The sequence below is a fragment of the Tachypleus tridentatus genome, chromosome 12 (assembly GCF_004210375.1).
Source record: "Tachypleus tridentatus isolate NWPU-2018 chromosome 12, ASM421037v1, whole genome shotgun sequence".
In the NCBI taxonomy this organism is placed as follows: domain Eukaryota; kingdom Metazoa; phylum Arthropoda; class Merostomata; order Xiphosura; family Limulidae; genus Tachypleus; species Tachypleus tridentatus.
The window spans coordinates 97,834,042-97,853,828 of NC_134836.1; the positions used below are offsets into that span (position 1 = coordinate 97,834,042).

Consider the following 19,787-nt stretch of genomic DNA (forward strand, 5'->3'; position numbering starts at 1 on the left):
CACCACCCTCCCAGTTCGTCTCTTGTTGGACCTTTGTTCCGTTCGACACAATCAGAAAAAATACTGAAATGTCAACCATAGGGTATTTGATTCATAGCGTTTCTCTTCTAAACTTAAACAATATTAATTAAACAGTAGCGTAACTTGGTTCCTAAAGTGCGAGATGGAAGGAGGCAGTTTTTGTAGTTAGGATATACATGAGGGTATTCTAACAAAACAAATCTACTGTGTAGGAAGGATGCAGTTTTTGTAGCTAGGATATGTATGAGGGTATTCCGATAAAAACAAACTAAAGTGTGAGGGGGCGGCATTTTTGTAGCCAGGAAATGTATGAGGGTATTCTAACAAAAACAAACTAAAGTGTGAGGAGGAGGCAGTTTTTGTAGCTAGGATATGTATGAGGGTATTCTGACAGAAACAAACTAAAGTGCGAGATGGAAGGAGACAGTTTTTGTAGTTAGGATATACATGAGGGTATTCTAACAAAACAAATCTATTGTGTAGGAAGGATGCACTTTTTGTAGCTAGGATATGTATGAGGGTATTCCGATAAAAACAAACTAAAGTATGAGGAGGAGGCAATTTTTGTAGCTAGGATATGGATGAGGGTATTCTGAGAAAAAGTGTGGAAGGCATTTCACCTGCATCGCCTGTGAAAATTACGCCTATATCAATAACTAATTCACTTATATGAGCATGCCATTCAATATTAAAACTCCATACGTAATCATATAAAGTACTATATGAAGCGAAACCACAGCCATGGGAATGGGCTTGGAGAAATCATCAATTTTTGGTGATTACTTGAAATCGATATTTGGAAAGACTTTCTTTTATAATAATTTGTAAGAAAAGACGATGAAGGAAACCTCGACCATGATTTAGTTTTCACTAACGGGATTTAATACGGCAAGATATAGTAAAAAAATGATAAGAAAAGATAGAACACTGATTTTTTTAAAAAAATTAAAACATCGAAATACATCTTTATTTTCCTACTTTGTTGGCTTCTCCTGACATGATATGTAGTTAGTAACATAATTTTAAGTAGGAAAACTGCGATTTACGGGAATAATTCCAATCGTCTTCCATTTACCCCCACAACTACAAAACTAGCCCTCACACGTGCTCTTTCTTTGATCAACTAATCACTTTCCCTTGTTCAAGGGCAGAGAAGCGTCCTCATTGGCAATGAACCCCGCTCCTCTCAGATACACTTATCTCATTGTTTCCATGGCAACCACCATATCCCTATCGTCTCTAATGTAGTCGGGGGTGGTCTAACAAATTCAGATTTCTTCATAAGAGTGACATCTGGCTGTCAGTGTATAAAATATTGCGAATGTTAAGTTTGTTGAGACTTAAATATCTTTACAAATGGCCACGTGAAACAAACTATTCTACAGCACAACAATGAGTTTAGTGGCACAGCGGTATGTCTGCAGACTATCACCGCTATATACCGTGTTTCGATACCTGTGGTGGGCAGCCATTATGTAGCTTTGAGCTTAATTCGAAACAACCAAGCTTGAGATACTTTTGACTTTAAAGCAAATTAAAGGATGAAGCCATAGCAAAATAAGTAAGAACGTTTATAACATCGTTAGCAGCTAGGATACCCAACTGTTGAAACGATATATGTTAATCTTTATCAGTAGAAACCTGAGAAATGTGTTTTTCATACCCTCTGATGATCACCGGGTTGTTTTTTTAATTTTGTTCCAAGTAAATAGCTTGTTGTGGTCAGAAGTTGATACTTATTTATACTTATGTATCGAACTATTTATTAATACCTATTTATCTAACATTATAATTGCTTTGCTTTGTAGTTTTTTTGTTGCTTGTAATTTTCGAAAGTTTTATGATAGAGTAAATAGAGTTATTAGAGTTATGTTTGTTTCGTTTTTTTTAATTTCGCGCAAAGCTACACGAGAGCTACCTGCGTTAGCTGTCCCTAATTTAGCACTGCAAGACTAGAGGGAAAGCAGCTAGTCATGACCATCCACCGCCAACTCTTGGGCTACTCTTTTACCAACGAATAGTGGAATTGACTATCACATTATAACTCCCCCACGGCTGAAAGGGCGAGCATGTTTGTTGCGACGGGTATTCGAGCCCGCGACCCTCAGATTACGAATCGAACTCCTTAACCCACCTGGTCATGCCGGGCTTACAGTTATGTAACTTGGTAATTATTTTAAGGCACTTTTAATAATCCAAACTTCGCTAACGTTAACGCGTTAACTTTTCTTTCGAAAAATAGATATTGGTGTTGATTAAATATTGATTAGGCAAAGACTACTTAATTACGCAGGTTTTTGAAATTTCGGGATGCATGAAACCTGATTAGTTCTCTAATATTTCGCTTTACCATGTCAAGATTTTTTAGCCTTGATATGGGCTTCTTTTTGTTAATTAAAGACCAAAAAAGTGATGTCGAACTTGTTTGATTTTACTTCTAAAGTACAATAATAACGTAACTGATTTAAGTAATTCATAATTTTCCGAACTTTGCATCTAGTGATATTTTTCTTCTAAGTCCTCCCAGCCCCCACCGCCTTAGAAACTCGCAGGACAGAAAGTTGTTGTAAGACACTATAATTACAGAGTCTGTTGATAACATCTCGTGGGAAAAAAACTAAAGAATTGCAACTGACTTCCAAATCCTCGTGCAAAAAGCGAGCGGTTGACAGGCACATCTTTGTAAAGTGTCTTATACCGTGTCAGGACCCGGTGTTGGTCTCTGGTTGATTTATGTCAGCATAATGATTGGTTGGAGGGCGGCTGCAGAAAACGTTAAAGCAACTAGCATGTTCTATAACGAATCTTTACAGCTCGCGAAACAACTAGTCTATACAACAAGATTTGTTTCCAAAACAAGAATATTGTTGTTGAAGCTAATTCGATCACAGTTTGTAGTTTTTTATCAGTAGTTGTTGAACAATCTAATTGTTTTACAGAATTGAGATGATAAAAGCACTCAATACGTGTATGTCGTGCATCACGTAGTGTCGACTATTTACCCTTAGCTTCACTGTTGAATCTACAAATAAATGTCATATTTATTTGTTGTCGCCCTTTAACATAAGTTACATGTAAAATATGATATTTTTACTTTGAAAGATAGATATATTGACATGGTTATGGAAAGCTTATTTGGAAGATTTATTTAATATAGTTAGCAACCTTTCAAAATTTAAATCAAAACGATTTAAAAGTGTCATTGAAATAAACTTTTCTTCCAAGTACCTCTGCGTAAAATATTTTCTCAACCCAAACGAGCCGTCTTTATATTTTATATATTTTTTTATATTTTTCTCTACAAGTGGGTTTTCTCGACATCACTGAAATGGTATTTCCGCTTTTGAATATCCAGCTTTTATCCCATCTCTATCTTCCGTAAAAAGGCATAGATGTTTGTAGTGTAAGCACAAAGCAACACAATGGGCTATTTGTGCTCTTCCCACCACGGGTATTGAAATCCGATTTCTAATGTTGTTAGTCCAAAGACATGCCGCTGTGCCCCTGGAAGGCTAAAATAAGAAAACACTTTGTTTCGGATATGCTCGCAAAGCTAAACGAAGCTTTCTCGGTATCAGTTAAAAATCAAGAAGGCCTCATTTATTGTAAAGCCGAGAGTGCGTTACAAAAACCACTGCTGACTCTTAGATGTTCTTATAAAGCACTATCGGCTTTAAGATACTGAGCACGAGTTTTTGAATACGGGACACGAACGGTTTTTACAGTCCGACACACTAACCACAAGACTACTCCCGGCTATATGAATAGTGATATACTGTATTAAACTTTGAAAGTTAAGTCTTTCTCTTTATGTTTATATTTGGTATGACTTAATAAACGCGAGTATTTTTGATGTTTTATCCAAAAGTTATTTTTAAATTTTACTGAGAATGTTTCACGGATTTATTCCCCAATCAGTTTTTGGTGATTATTTGAAACAGATACTTGGAAAGACTTTCTTTTATTATATTTTTTAAAGAACAAGATGAGTAAGGGAACCTTGACCATGATTTAAATTTAATTTAAGCAAAATCTTCCCCCTGCCGGAACTTAAGTAATCTTTTCATCACCTTTATTTTTATACAGCAACTACTCTAGTAAACGAAAAATTTGAACTAATAAAATCTTTATTGCTAAAGAAACAAACAAAACAACAACAATGAATACAGTGCTGAGAAATCAAATCAAATCTACGGTTCTTTTTAAATTAGAGATTTACAAACTATTTATAATTAGTTACGTCCTCATGTGACAATTATGGTTCGTCACGAGAGAAGACCAGAGACGGCAAAATGTGCTGTTCAACACCAATAAAATAGGTTTCCTTGCCTGTGTAAACTTGCTTTGAAAAAAACATCTTTCTCTTAGATTTATACTAAATATAGCCGCAGGCTACATATTCTAAAAGCCAATTAAACATTTATTGATGCTTACATAATACACGTAGCGGAGATATATTTAAATTTCCACGTCATAAAGGGGAAAACAAAACAGAACTGAATCATGTCATTTTGAGTTTTTAAGGATAAAGAGTTCATTTTAGAATCTGTTATACATGTGTGCTTTCTGATTGACCTCCTATTTTAGAACAATAATCTTGGAAGTTGTTACTTATTGATTTCTAAATGTTTCAGGATGACCTACTGTCTTTCAAACGGCGAAGTTTTAATATTAATCTTGGAATGTTTGTGTTTGTCAGGATCGTCTTTCTGTTGGTTTTTATCTTAGAAAACGTACAAAACTATTTTGTAAAGACATGGAATCGTCCGGAACTACAAAATAGTAAACAGTAAAGAATAACACTTCTTGTCTTCCATTTTCCTTATCACAAAAAACAGGCGCAAATTTAACATTTCAATAATGAAATTTTCTCTGTTATCTGCAGGCACACCAATATTGTTTCCTCAAGTTCAATTTTAAATCATAGTATTTGATTTCCAAATTATTCGAACGATTTTATTTAGGTACAAGCTTATGGATAAAATATATCATTCTCTAGTACAGTTCTATTCAATTAGCCCTAGTAGTTTTGCTACATGTAATTACATCTCGCTTGGCTGATATCATGTTTCTAAGTGCTATAATAGAATCGCTTTAGAATAAGATTTATCTATGCTGGAGCACTCGTGGATTATTTCAGGAACTGTGGTGCCAGCTTTAGGACTTTTAACCACGAAAATGTGGCTCGTGTTGTGTGTTTTACAGGAGGGAAGTTTAATGTTTAAGCGTTCTTTTCTGTAGCGCTTGAAGAAGAGGAACAGTCATAAATCACAGGGTGGGTTAGGCCTAATACAATAATAACGTTTTCAATAATACCAACTGGTGGCTACATTCGTGTTTCTTGAGAGCCAGCTGTACCAAAATTGGCTAACTGTGACAACATCTAATGGTCACTGTCCATAGCTATGTCTGAACCAGAGCTAAGTATTAATCTTTTTGGCGACAAATAGTTTAGGCGTTTTCACTGTTCCTATTTGTAAATTCTGATGAAAACAGGATAGCAAATACGCCAGAAATAAAAGTATGAAATAATAACAAACCGAGCAAACATGTAGTTAACTTTGTATACCAGTGTTATTACTAGTATGCGATCGTATTTTAAAGAAACATAATGATAACAATGCACTAATTCATAAGTTTAATAATACCCATATGGAATGCTTTGAGAATAAGATGGAAACACGTTGAATGCGCCAAAATCTATCGCGTATAGAATACAGAACTCTGAGAATATCCAAGTCCCGCTTTCTCTTTTCCATAAATTTTACAATTTTGTCGATGACAAAAAATACACTCTTTATGTATAGACAATAAAAAGTTGCTGTCCTTCGTATTGCCACAGTAATATAATAATCCTTACGTTTCCAAGTATTTACTTTCAAAATTAACGTGTTTTCCAATAAACGTTTAAGATAACTGAAAACGCAGAAATAAGGCATTTTCAGTTGATTAATATAAAACGTCAGTATTATTTTCTTACCAAGATATGTACTACCAATCTTGTGAGTGACGTCTTACAACGATGATGTCTTGACTCCCTCACACGACAAAGTACAATAAGTCACATGAGCCCGTTTCTTCCACATCTACTTCAGCTTGCTTCTGTGACTCGTATTAACTTCCCAACGCACACAACGTCTTGAGTAACTCTACTTACTTAACGCGGCCTTGTTACCACGAGACACTGCTAGTGGCTAGTGACAAAGCGCCCAGAGAGGAAGACTGACAAACGCTGCCCACTGATTTCTAACTACAGTGTATCTTAAATCCTTCTATACGCTTTGTAATCACTGATAATGACGACAGTGAGGTGAACATACACAGTGCGCTAGTTTTATGTTAAAGTCGTTCATAATTCCTAGGTGCTAGAAAAAGCAAACAATTACTTCAACTTCGTAAATATATATATAGTCAGAGCGTTAGGTTAACTCCTTAACTGACACCATTTTTTGCTCATAAAATAACTTTTAGGCATAGTTTATTTAGATAACACATGTATATAAAATAACTGACAAAGAAAGATTTCTAACCTAAATTTCATAGAGTTTGTAGAAAATCATTCCATATATTTTATGTTAGCTCATAATGTGAAATGATGGACAAAGTGTTAATTAATAAAATTAGTATCATTTCATCACACTTTATTTTATTTTTTTACTCATTAAAAAGGAAAATAAAAAAGTCTATACACCAGCAACTAGGGAAAAAACTGATACTTCTCCGTTCCAAACTTTTCACTCTTGTTTGTTTACTTACACGGATTTGGATTGTTTTGAATTTCGCCCAAAGCTACACGAGGGCTATCTGCTTTAGCCGTCCCTAATTTAGCAGTGTAAGAGTAGATGGAAGGCAGCTAGTCATCATCACCCACCGCCAACTTTTGGGTTACTCTTTTACCAACGAATAGTGGGATTGACCGTCAATATATAACGCTCTCACAGCTGAAAGGGCGATCATGTTTGGTGTAACGGGGAATCGAACCTGCAACCCTCGGATTACGAGTCGAGTGCCTTATTATTTACACGAGCATATACCATGAATTAATTGACGAAATTTTGTTAATTTCATTATTCAAATATATTTTTAAAAAATCATGTTTGCTTTCCGTAATACGATTACTTGCATACCCTCTGCTCTTGTCTACTTATTGCAAAGCTACTTAAACGGTTATGTGCACTTTAATCACCTGAGAGGAGAGAAAATTCAGACAATTTTTACATAGTTGTAAGACCGTAAATTTACCACTGAACCATAAGAAGACAGACATTTGGTAGATTACTAGCTGGATTTCCTCTAGTTATTGTTTTCTTTATACAAGTTCTGAATATTGGACACTTAGCTTTAGTGCAAAAGCTCTGTCTCAAAAGTTCCAGTCGAAGTAGACGTCGTAATATCAGCAATAGCAATAGGCCGGTTAAATAAATTACTACGTCACGTGAATAATAATACAACGTTAAAATATAGACCAGTAACCAGGCTTTTGCAGCCTTCACCCGATCTACGAGCTAGCGTTAAACGTGTGGCTTTATGTAGTGGCTCGTTAGCTGTAACTTCTCAACTATTAAAGCTTAGCTTTTACACGCGATCGTAACGACAGAAACAGACTTAGAAATTGTTCTTATGATAATCATATAGTACCTAAACATACCAATTACAAATCTCATGTACCTTTATAAATAGAGTTCAAAATAAAACATGGCTTAGTTTCTAATTGTCTTACCAAGCCATACAACCATTAACTATATCAATACTTGCACATATAGGTAACCTAAATAAAAATAGTCTCACACAGCCAAGCTGACGTCATAACTCATGCGTTATAAACAGTGAATTTATGTAAATATAAGCAGATTATACATCTAGCTTTATAAATTGTTTTCTATTTGAAGTAGTACAAATAACATGAAAAATACTTATTGTCTTAACTACTTAAACTTCTGTTTATAACTACTGTTGTTTATATTAATTTTAGTATTTCAATTTGTAATTAAGGTGAAAAGAAATATATTTATCATCTCGTCATCACGGAGTAAATATATTTATTCTTTTAATTCCAGCTAAACTCGGTCAGTTTATAAAACAGTCTTAATTTGGGCATGTTTATCAAGTTTTTTCAAAACGGGTTATGTGTCAACAAGACAAAAATACGTTTATTGATTTGCCATGTTCAGATGTTAATTAAAATTAATATACATGGGACACTAAAATAATGGGTTATACACTGCAGTATATACAGCAGTCTTTTGTCGAATTCATATTACTGTAGGTACGGTGAGATACAATAAATGGCTCCCCAGTAATCGTTTCGATAGTAAATTAATAATTTGACAAGGATAAGGTAAAATATTGTAAATGACGCCCCAATAATCAACTCAATGTTAAAGGCTTAATATTCAATACTAGTAGCTGAATTACGTATGTAGGTCTACGTTTTCAGTTTTTATGCTTGCCTTATAGTATTTTATAAGCCATAAAACTTCCACTTCACAAGTAGATTGTATATCCATTGGTTCAACTAAACAGAACTAAAAGTCGTTCAAATTCAAATTTCCCCCATGGTCCTCTCTTCAGAAGACATCCTTTCTCTATGGCCCAGTTTGCTAAACAAGAGGTTTTATTTTTCCAAATAATTATTGTGAGTTCCAATTAAAACATAAGCTGAAGAATGAATGGATTAATTACAATAAAGAGGCGTGGGGTTAAGAGAGTTTCGACCCCTTCAATTTTTTCAATTGCGGAGCCACGTGTATCCATTTGTTTTTACCTACATTACATCAAGGTTCAATTGGATGATAGAACAGTTTTTATTTGGTAGTCAATTACTTTTAGAATCCTTCTTATTAGATGATCCATCTAATACTGGACTTTAGATCAGCAAAATTCGTTCATGCATTATCTTAACAATTTGAAATAGGGCTGTCATCTAGTGGTGAACAAACGTTCTAACAGTTGGCATTTTATTTCAAGAATAAATCGGTGAAATTGTAACATTTAAGATCCACTCAAGGAAACCTTTTGAAAATAAAAAAATAAGAAACTCTTATTTCATCAAAATCTTATCTCTGGAATGTGGTTTAAACTCCCGCTGGTTAACTTCATTTTACAGCAATGCCACATTGATAAGCTTTGACACATCTATTAATAGTATTTTGAAGCTACTTCTTTTGGTTTTGATTTGTTTTGAATTTCGCGCAAAGCTATACGAGGGCTATCTGTGCTAGCTGTCCCTAATTTTGTTGTGTAAGACTAGAGGCAAGACAGTTAGTTATTACTACCCACCGCCAACGCTTTGACTACTCTTTTACAGACGAATAGTGGGATTGAACAACACATTATAACGCCCTCACGGCTGAAAGGACGAGCATGTTTGGCGTGACGGGGATTTGAACCCTCGACCCTCAGATGACGAGTCGAGTGCCTTAACCACCTGGCCACGACGGGCCTCTACATCTTTTCATTTGTCAGCTTAAGAGCAGGTCCCAGTTATTCAATAAACGTTAGATCTACTCATGCACTTAGAGGCACGTTTACACAAAAACTCAGGCCTGGTCTACATGTTGCGATAATTCCTTTTTTTTTTAAGTATTAAATTCTACTGGAATGCCACAGTGGTTTAGCAGTAAATCTTAAGTTTTATAGTGGGTTTCGATAGCCCGTTGAGTAGCTTTTGTATTTAACTACAAACAAACCTGTTAAAGTTCAGACAATGGTCTGAATTAAGTGTTAAGTTGCAATTAAACCTAATGTTCTTGGTCCTAACCATATCTGCAATAAGATCACAGTCGTTACCAAAGACGTCATCTTCTCACCCGTATTTAATTTAGCGCAAGTTAGAAACAAAATCTTATCAGCTGTTTATCGCATTAGCATCTGTTAAACTGTTCTTTCTAAAAAAAAAAAAAAGTTAAATATAGCAGTAAACTATTTTAAGTTCTAATTTTCAGTTTGGAATACCGTAAGAGAGAGAAGGGAGGAGCTCAGCTTACATAAGAGCTTAACTCTCATTCGCAATGTTACTTCTGATTTACCAATCTGAGACTGCCGACTTTGGGCCTCTCATTTTAAACTTTTATTTATATAGGGGAGGAGTAATGTAAAATAACACAGCACAAAAGAATTAAAGAATAATCATAATTTCACGTATTATAATTTTGAGAAAACAAAAACACCAGACTTGGCATAGCCAAGTGGTTAAGGCGCTCGACTGGTAATTTGAGGATCGCGGAGTCGAATCCTCGTCACACCTAACATGCTCGCCCTTTCAGCCGTGGAAGCGTTATAATGTTACGGTCAATCCCACTATTCGTGGATAAAATAGTAGCCCAAGAGTTGACATTGGGTGGTGATGACTAACTGTTTTCCCTCTAGTCTTACATTGGTAAATTAGGGACGGTTAGCGCAGACAGCCCTCGTATAGCTTTGCACAAAAATAAAAAAAAACAACCAAACAAAAAACACCATCGTGAAATAATGCCAATCATCCCCCATGTTGCACATTGTACAGTTGTCACCAAACGATCAATAACATGATCTGGAATTTGAAAGATTGTATTTAAGACTGCGATCTCTCTCTTTCTCTGTATATATACATACATACACTGTACATTCTTGTCTTAGTTGTCACCTTAAGGTGAACTACAAACTTTAAACTGCTTCATGTTGTTCATGAACCACAGTCGGACCTGAAATGTACATTTATCTACTTCTTACGTGTGAAAGGTTATTGGACAAATTGAAGCAAGTCAATCACAGCAGATTATTGCAAACAGAAAACAAGTGTCATTAGCAGAACGTTCCAAGCCAATAGTACAACTGCTACATCACCTGAACAAAGCATACCATTATCCACAAATACATGAAGACAGCCGTTATCAACTGATTGGAAATGTCTGTCTCAATATAACTGGTTTGTTCGGAAACTGCATTACATTTTGGCAATTGGAACTGGACGGTGTGTCATAACATGGACAGTCAGAAATAGGTTTTATATGGTAAACATGTATACCAGATGAGGCGTAGCAGAGTCATGAAGTTACGATTTTAAAGTTGTTTCTTCATTTTTTCTCGAAACCACCCTTTACGTTTTTGACTATATTCAGTTGTCTGAAAGTAATTTGTTTTGAATTTCGCGCAAAGCTGTACGAGGGTTTGGTTTGTTTGTTTGTCTCGAATTTCGCGCGAAAGCATACAAGAGCTATCCGCGCTAGCAGTCCCTAATTTAGCAGTATAAGACTAGAGGGAAGGCAGCTATTCATCACCACCCACCGTCAACCTTTGAACTACTCTTCTAGTAATGAATAGTGGGAGTGACCGTCACATTATAATGCTTCCACGGCTGAAAGGGCGAGCATGTTTGGTGAGATAGGGGCTCGAAATAGCGACCCTCAAATTACGAGTCGAGCGTTCTAACCAACTGGCCATGTCGGGCCCTCTGAAAATAAAGTCTAAACAACTATTTTATCGATAACATATCTTAATTCCGCTTTTACTAAATGTCCAAACGCTTAACAGAGAAAAAGTGTTTACTTTAGGAACCTTAGCGTTTTCTTGTGCATTTCAATATATGTTTTCAATAATATTTAAGAACGCTGTGAAAATTACCTTATTCAGAATTTAAATCCCCATGGTGGACTTTGTTTATCAACAAAGTTGGTTATTTTAAGATGATGCACACACACACACTAAAACATACATAGCTGTATGCAATAATTGTTTCTTGACTCTTGGTGTTCAAATACTGTTATCACAGCCCCCCTTTTAATGCTGGTTAACTGTGGGCGAAAACTATACATCGATTGTAGTCGTATGCGGCCCGGGCAGAGAACGAGGTAGCAAGCTGACGTTTCACACCACAAACACTTTTCTCTGCTATAGAAATCTGATTTAGTGATTCCGGCATAGTGAAAATACTGTTGGTGGCTAAAAACCTTTTGCTAATACTTGAACCTAGAGAGTTTTCAAGGCTGTCTGCTGATTGTCCAGATGGCCTTTTAGACAATACGTTGTCTCTTGATTGAACGCAGAGTAACAGAAAAACTAAATGTTTTCAGAATGCTGAAATACTTGCAATGAAAATAAAAACGAGGAAAAGAACCGTTAGTTATAGATTCTTTTCTGCAACATTCCATGTAGTTATATAAGAAATTATAATAGCCCAATGTGTTATTTCCAAAGTAAAAATTGCACAACGCTCCTTCCAATTTCACCCAGCATGGCCAGATAGTTAGGGCGCTCGACTCATAATCTGCGGGTTCGAATCCTCTTCCCACCAATCCTCTTTCAATCGTAGAGACGTTACAAGTGACGGTCAACCCCATTATTCGTTGGTAAAAGAGCAGCCCAAGAGTTGGTTGTGGATGGTAATAACTAGCTGCCGTTTTTCACGTAGGCCTATTTCCCTGCTAAATTAGGGATGGCTCGTGTACCCTTGCACGAACTTCCTAATAAACACAATCTTCCTAGATGGAAAGGGCGAAATTCTTACAGTGACAATAAACAGAGCTAACAAACAATTAAAACAGGAAAAATCGTCAATTTTATATCCCCCGATTAAAAAGATGTTCTGAAGTTTCACTACCCATTAACACACTGATTCGTTTTCATCAACAACAATGATGTACATGTATGTATATACAATTACTTTAAGCATTATGTTTTTCACTTGAATACTATTGTTAAACAAATTCTTATAAGGCAAAGAGAGATAGACTACTTGTAAGAGTTCATATCAAGATGTGTGTTGCTTACTCCAAGCCATCCACTGTCACAGCGGCATGTCTGCGGACTTTCAATGCTAGAAAAGAGGTTTCGATACCCGTAGTGGACAGAACACATATGATCCATAGTGTAGCTTTGTGCTTAACATGAAACATACAGAGGAAACTTAGTCCAAATAGTAATTGGCTTTGAATATGCTAATACCTATTTATATTAAAAACACAAAATGGGGCACGAAGTTTTCATATCTTTAAAACCACGTATCAATTATTTTCATGGTCAGTATTATTAACTATAACCAACCCTGAAATGTATATATAGTATAACTGCTTTTTTGTTGTTTAAAAAACAAAATTAGTCATTGGACACGTTTAAAATAAATATTCGTTCTTACACACATCACCACCCTCATGAAATGTCCCTAAAACACTAAAGCAATTACACCATACTTGCTTTAGCTTATGGCATTGTTACCTAAGCCTACAGCATAAATATTTCTTTCATTGTTTGTTTGTTTTTGAATTTCGCGCAAAGCTATACTAGGGCTATCTGCGCTAGCTGTCCCTAATTTAGCAGTGTAAGACTAGAGGGAAGGCAGTTAGTCATCACCACCCACCGCCAACTCTTGGGCTACTCTTTTACCAACGAATAGCGGGATTGACCGTCACATTATAGCGCCTCCACGGCTGAAAGGGCGAGTATGTTTGGTGTGACGGGGGTTTGAACTCGCGACCCTCGGATTACGACTCGAACGCCTTAATCCACCTGGCCATGACGAGCCCTATTTCTTTCATATGTTTAGTGTTACTATCGAGAATAGTGTCTGCATTGTGAAAGAAACTGGACTTAAACAATTATAGATTTATGAAACATCATCAGTTCCATAGAGGCAATATTTGATGTACCTGTTTGTGAATTCAAAATTATTATGAAAACACGCCCCCACCTCGTTGACTGTAAATCTTGCTAGCATAATAATATCGAACTCACAAACAGGTACATCAAACATTGCCTATATGGAACTGATGATGTTTCATAAATCTATAATTGTTTAAGTCCAATTTCTTTAACTATTATTCACAAAACACAGTGGTTACAACTATAAATAATTATGTTCTTTAGAACATTACAACTATAAATAATTATGTTCTTTAGAACAAGAAAGTAGTAACTGATATTGCTGTAATAACACTACACAGAAATCCAAGTGACGCGTGTGATCAACTCCTAATTGCATACTGAGACTCGTTCCCTGGTATTCTTTCAGAAGTTTAGTACAACAACACGCACCTACACATCTAACATCTTAGTTCCACACCAGTAATGCGTGTTCATAGATTCACCTTTCTTTTTAAATGAACACCTAATTGGTTTAAAACACCATAGGTTTCTTTTTACCCTATAGGTTATAAAACATCTTTTTCGTATGAAACTACTCCTCATTGTTTAATTAAGAAAACTAAATTTATTCAAACCTCAATAAATTCCTGGTTTTAAAAAGAGCCATCCATATCCAAGTTGTACACTGAGTGAGCACCTGAAACCGGAAGTTTCAAGACCACGGTCACTAATGAAAATCATCTGTCTTCTAATGAAAGACTTTTATTAGAACCGCACACCAAGTTTCCTGTATCGGTGAACTGTAACCATCAATCTGTAGTCGATACTTATCAAAAAGACTGAGGTATGGGTCACTGACCTTTTGAAAAATGCTCTTTCAGCTTCAACTAAAATCGATATGTAATTATATTTAGAGATGATAACAGTTTCGTTTTTCTTGCCTCTCGGAACCTGATCGGTCATTAACTTTCAGATCATAAGGACACCAATAAATAACACCTATTGATCTTCATTAACCAAGCCAGATGAAAATACAAAAGTATTAGTTTCGTGGAATTTTATTAACTTTTATTTAGTTAATTTTAAATGCCTTTCAATGGTTATAGTTTGAGAAAATAAACCAATCATTAAAGCTATTAGATTATAAATGGCGAAACAGTAAATATTTTACATATAGAAATTAAAACGCAAAAAGTTAAAACAAGGTAGCCACATAACTAAAGGGCTGATGTGTCGCTCAAAATCCATTGTTAAATTTTCTAACATAATAGGACTGCCATATGATGATCAAATTTCTTTTTTAAGTCGTTCTTTCGATTCTTATAGAACGTATATGATTTGTCTTACTTTCAACGTTTTGAAAGTCGCTGTTGCACATATTTACTATGCACGTCCAGAGAAATTCTGAGTTTTGTTTTTGTATTTTTTTAATTTCGCGAAAAGCTGCACGAGGGCTATCTGCGCTAGCCGTCCCTAATATAGTAGTGTAAGACTAGAAGGAAGGCAGCTATACATCACCACTAACCGCCAACTCTTGGGCTACCATTTTACCAACGAATGGTGAGATTGACCGTCGATTATAACGCCCCCACAGCTGAAAGAGCGGGCATATTTGGTGCGACGAGGATTCGAACCCGCGACCCTCAGATTACGAGTCGAACGCCTTAAACCACCTGGCTATGCCGGGCCCAATTGTCTGAATATTTACATTCGGAATGTCACTTCTGTGTACATTAGAAAGTTCACACAGTGGGAAAGACCCGCAAGATGTGGAAAATAATGAAAAAAAGAAGTGTTCGAAATTTGTAAAGCAGACGTCTAGGACAAAAACTTTATATTTATTTACAACGTTTCTTGTAAAAGCCCTTCATCAGGCAATTTGAACCGTATTACATGGGAAAAAGGCCTAAAGAAAATCGATTCTGTCTAAGCCTTTTTTAATTATAGAAGTAGAGGATTTGTGCGCAATTCTAAACATTTTGCAAGTTACCGTACGATATTAATACGTTTTCGAAATATTTTCCAAACCATTTTTATTACAACTACGAATTAAACAACACAGATGAAATATTGTGCAGCTCATTGTTACGATAAGAAATACAGAATCAGAGTATGGTGATTAAAATTGCTTTTAAATCCCTAATGATGTTTATACAAAAAGAAATTTTGTGTTCATTGATTTTATATTTTTAGGACTCATGTGATATAATGTTAAACACTTTAAAAGGAACTGAAATTTGGCTTCTATACTTTTCGCGGAGCAACACATGCAAAGCGATTAGTGAACATTATAACATAATGACTACTGAAACACACGTACTTGTTTATTTGTATTTGTTAATGTGTAGCACAAACGTGTGAAAAAAAGCTATATTGAACTTGTAACTTCAGTAACGCGACAAAGTACACAACCAGGTCTTGGTGTCTTTACTAGTTATACTCTCGAAATTATATCGAGAGGTTACAAAGTTATTAAAATATTACTTCATGTGTTGTTAAGTGTAGATACACAATGAGTTATCTGTGCTTTGCGCACTATGAATATTGAAATCCTATTTTTAACATTATGAATCCTCAGGCGATGTTTTTAAACTGACTCTTCCAAGCTAGACTATTTTTATGTATATGCACTAAAATAAAAACATTATATTTGCTTGATCTGTTTAGGTTTAAGAAGAAAATGTGTTAAAATGTTCTCAGTAAATACAACAAAACAGTAATTTTCACCATTCTCCATGTGACAGAAAGTGGTCCAACCACATAGCTTAAAGATCTCATGATTTACTCTCTCATAAATCACAACTTTAGGCAAAATCCTCCCAGACTTCCAGAAAGCTTTTACTACAGAGCAGATGGTCTATAAGTTTCTGCAGCCAACTGACCAATCAATGACCTTTGCTTTCTCCACCCCCGCATCAGTCCCGCTAGTTCACTGACTGACAGTTCGTGTTCTATATTTATGTGAACCCAGATGGTGATTTTTATAGAAGGGATTCACTGTAACCTCTTACTCATTTACTGCATAGGTCAACAAAAACCGTTCACTTCAGTCCCCACATACCCTGTTTATGTGGGTGTAGGTACCTGGTACGTGGAATCACAACGGTACTCTTGAAACACTAATAAACAATTGACAGTCATTCTTCACTGCACGTGACCAACACAAGATTTATTTCAGTGGAGTTTGCAAAAAGCTGAAAGATAAAACCAAAAGTGTCATGATTCTGCAAGTGACAGCAGTGACTGGGATGGTTAAATAGCCCACGAGTAATCAAGTTCATATGGCAATTAATAACAAAAGCTTATACATAATAGGGTTAGGGACTGAGAACCCCCACTCTTTCTTCCTATAGAGCCACCAGTGGCTCAGCGGCATGTCTGCGGACTTACAACGCTACAATCTGGGTTTCGAAACCCGTGGTAGGCAGAACACAGTTAGCCCATTGTGTAGCTTTGTGCTTAATTCAAAACAACAATCTTCCTACAGAAATTCCTGGTAGATGAATTTCTTTAAAATCTATGTTTTTCTTGGTAAACTAAAATAGCTGTTTGTTATCGCAGATAAAAGGTTTGTTTGTTTTTTAATTCCGTGCAAAGCTACATGAGGGCTATCTGCGCTAGCCGTCCCTAATTTCGCAGTGTAAGACTAGAGGGAAGGCAGCTAGTCATCACCACCCACTGCCAACTCTTGGGCTACTCTTTTACCAACGAATAGTGGGATTGACCGTCACATTATAACGCCCCCATGGCTGAAAGGACAAGCACGTTTGGTGTGACGGGGATTCGAACCCGCGACCCTCCTGAAACACCTGAAAATATATACAGACAATACTTAGATTTGATATCGGTTATTGAACATCTTACTTTAAACACCATGTTAAGTGTTCCTCTAACGATACTGCTGATAGGCATCACAAACAAAACGTATAAAAGATAATACCTAAATATCACTCTATATAACTGTCATTAATGCATGATGATACAAATCAAGTTTCGATGCTTCCGTTGGGCAGAATATAGGTAGTTTATTATGTAGCTTAATACATAATAATAAATAATACAACAAGTAAACTGCAAGTTAAAACTAGTCATGTAATATACTTATGTCTTTATTTGGCGTGTGTTTTTAAGATAATATACTTTTTAAGATAATATAATGTACCTCATTTGCGTGTCTTTGCAAAATATTCATAATTTCAAATGGTCCATCAAATAATATTTTTGTGAAAAAATCACTTAAAAAACCATTGTTTTTGAGTCAGTTCACTAAATACATCGCAAAGAAATGTCTGTTTCTTAACAATCGTCTTTCTGATTTAGTTCATAATAAACGCCATCATGGACCCTCATCGAGACTGATTATGTTTAGTTAATTCACTAAACTACTACCCTACTAAACATCATGATGAAGAATCAGATCACTAAATAGAATAATAAACAACCCAACTGAACATAATGTTGATTCAGTTCACTAAACAGAATTATCATGAGCTACCCATCAAAACATCATTTCAATTCAGTTCATCAAACAGGACCGTTATGGGACATTCTCCTTGGTATCATTTTGATTCAGTTCACTAAATAGAATCACCATGAGCTATCTTACCAAAGATAATCTTGCTTCAGTTCATCTAACAGGATCATCATGACCTACCCTACTAAACACTTGAATGAAAATGAGTTCACTAAACAGAATAATCATGATACCCTACTAGACATCATCTTGATTCTGTTCATTAAACAGGACAATCGTGATTTATTACTCAACATGACTATAAATGACAGATGCTATTTCGTATATTCATTGATCGATTGATTCATTAATAAGGTTGTAATATATACTACCAAGTATTATGATCGATTAGTTCCTCAGCACGACTATAATAGTTGTGTAATAAATATCATTATTATACATTAGTTAGTTAGTTTACTACACGCATTGCTCTGAGTGAACAAGACCCAGCTACAAATCTGTTTCTTTAGGGTAGTTTGACTGGTTCACACACGTAAAAGGTAACTTTTTTTTTTTCAATTCAGTAATGTTATATAAATTTCAATTCACGACAGACGGAAGTGTGCGAAACTTTTCTGGCAAAACAAAACGATTTTACATTCAACAGTAATTAAGATGGATTTAAACTGATGTTGGTTCACTGCTCAGCGTGCGGTCATGTGAAAATCCGACGTTTTATTGTTGACCTGGTTTATTTCATTCAAAACCTCTTTACAAGTAACGCATGCACTGAATAGACAGCGGTCAATGTCAGGATGGCGCGTGACTGACTCTTGTTGCACCAAGGATGTGGCTCGTGCAGGCAACGTTTGACAACAAGTCGACTGAGTGTTCGTGAAAGCTCTTTGTGCAAATGACCTAAAAATAGCATCAACAAATATCTGATGCCTAGTCAAGCGGACACTGTTCATTCCTACCTCTCTTTATTTATCAATACTGTCTGCATTAGTAATAAACACACGATCGGTTTTGTAACTAAATTAGAACCCCTAAAAAAACTTAGGCTTAGCAAAATTCCCGAAAGACTGCAACTTTTCAAATTTACTCCTATATCCGCCTGTCTTCAAAAACAGACAAGACATTTCTTAGTATCTTATCAGCTGCTCTGATCAATGCAGCAAGCGTATGTTTACTTCAATAAATATATAAGAAAACGACAGAGAACATGTGAAATCAAATGAGGTATTGGTTTAAACATTTGAATACATTTTTATTAAAAGTTTCAAACAAGACCTTCAGGTACTGATGTAAGTTTAAATTTATAACAAACCAAAAAGTTCAACATCGCATAATTTTTTCTCAAATTTACGTTCCAGGTAGTAATGAGATCATATACAGAAACTATATTAAATTTGCATTATATATTATTTCTCAAACGTTATGTGATCACGTTAATTTCATTCTAATCAGAAGAGCCCACAGAAATGGTAATTGATGTAGTTGACAAAAGAGGAATCTGTTTTCAAACAGTAGGATGTTTTTACGATGCATTAAATGAGGAATGAATAAAGTGAACAGAAATAAGTTCGAAATTATAGAAAAAAAATATAAAAGGTTTGTATATAACTTCACGTCTTACCTCTTAAAGAAACGCCAATTTTTTCTTTTTACTTCGCTAAGTTGACTCGTATTTTATCTTTAAAATGTAACATCCAGAGCGTTTTTATCCTTATTTCTTGGCCCGGCATGGCCAGAT

General features: G+C 35.4%; 1 protein-coding gene across 1 annotated transcript in view; it reads right to left on the reverse strand.

Moving 5' to 3' along the window:
• The window catches only part of LOC143234109 (uncharacterized), a 66,962-nt gene extending 60,745 nt beyond the window's left edge, over window positions 1-6,217 (reverse strand). The window contains exon 1 of the mRNA XM_076471184.1: window positions 6,002-6,217. The gene's annotated coding sequence lies outside the window, so the exon portion shown is untranslated. The remainder of the gene's footprint in view (window positions 1-6,001) is intronic.
• Between the last annotated feature and the right edge of the window lie 13,570 nt (window positions 6,218-19,787).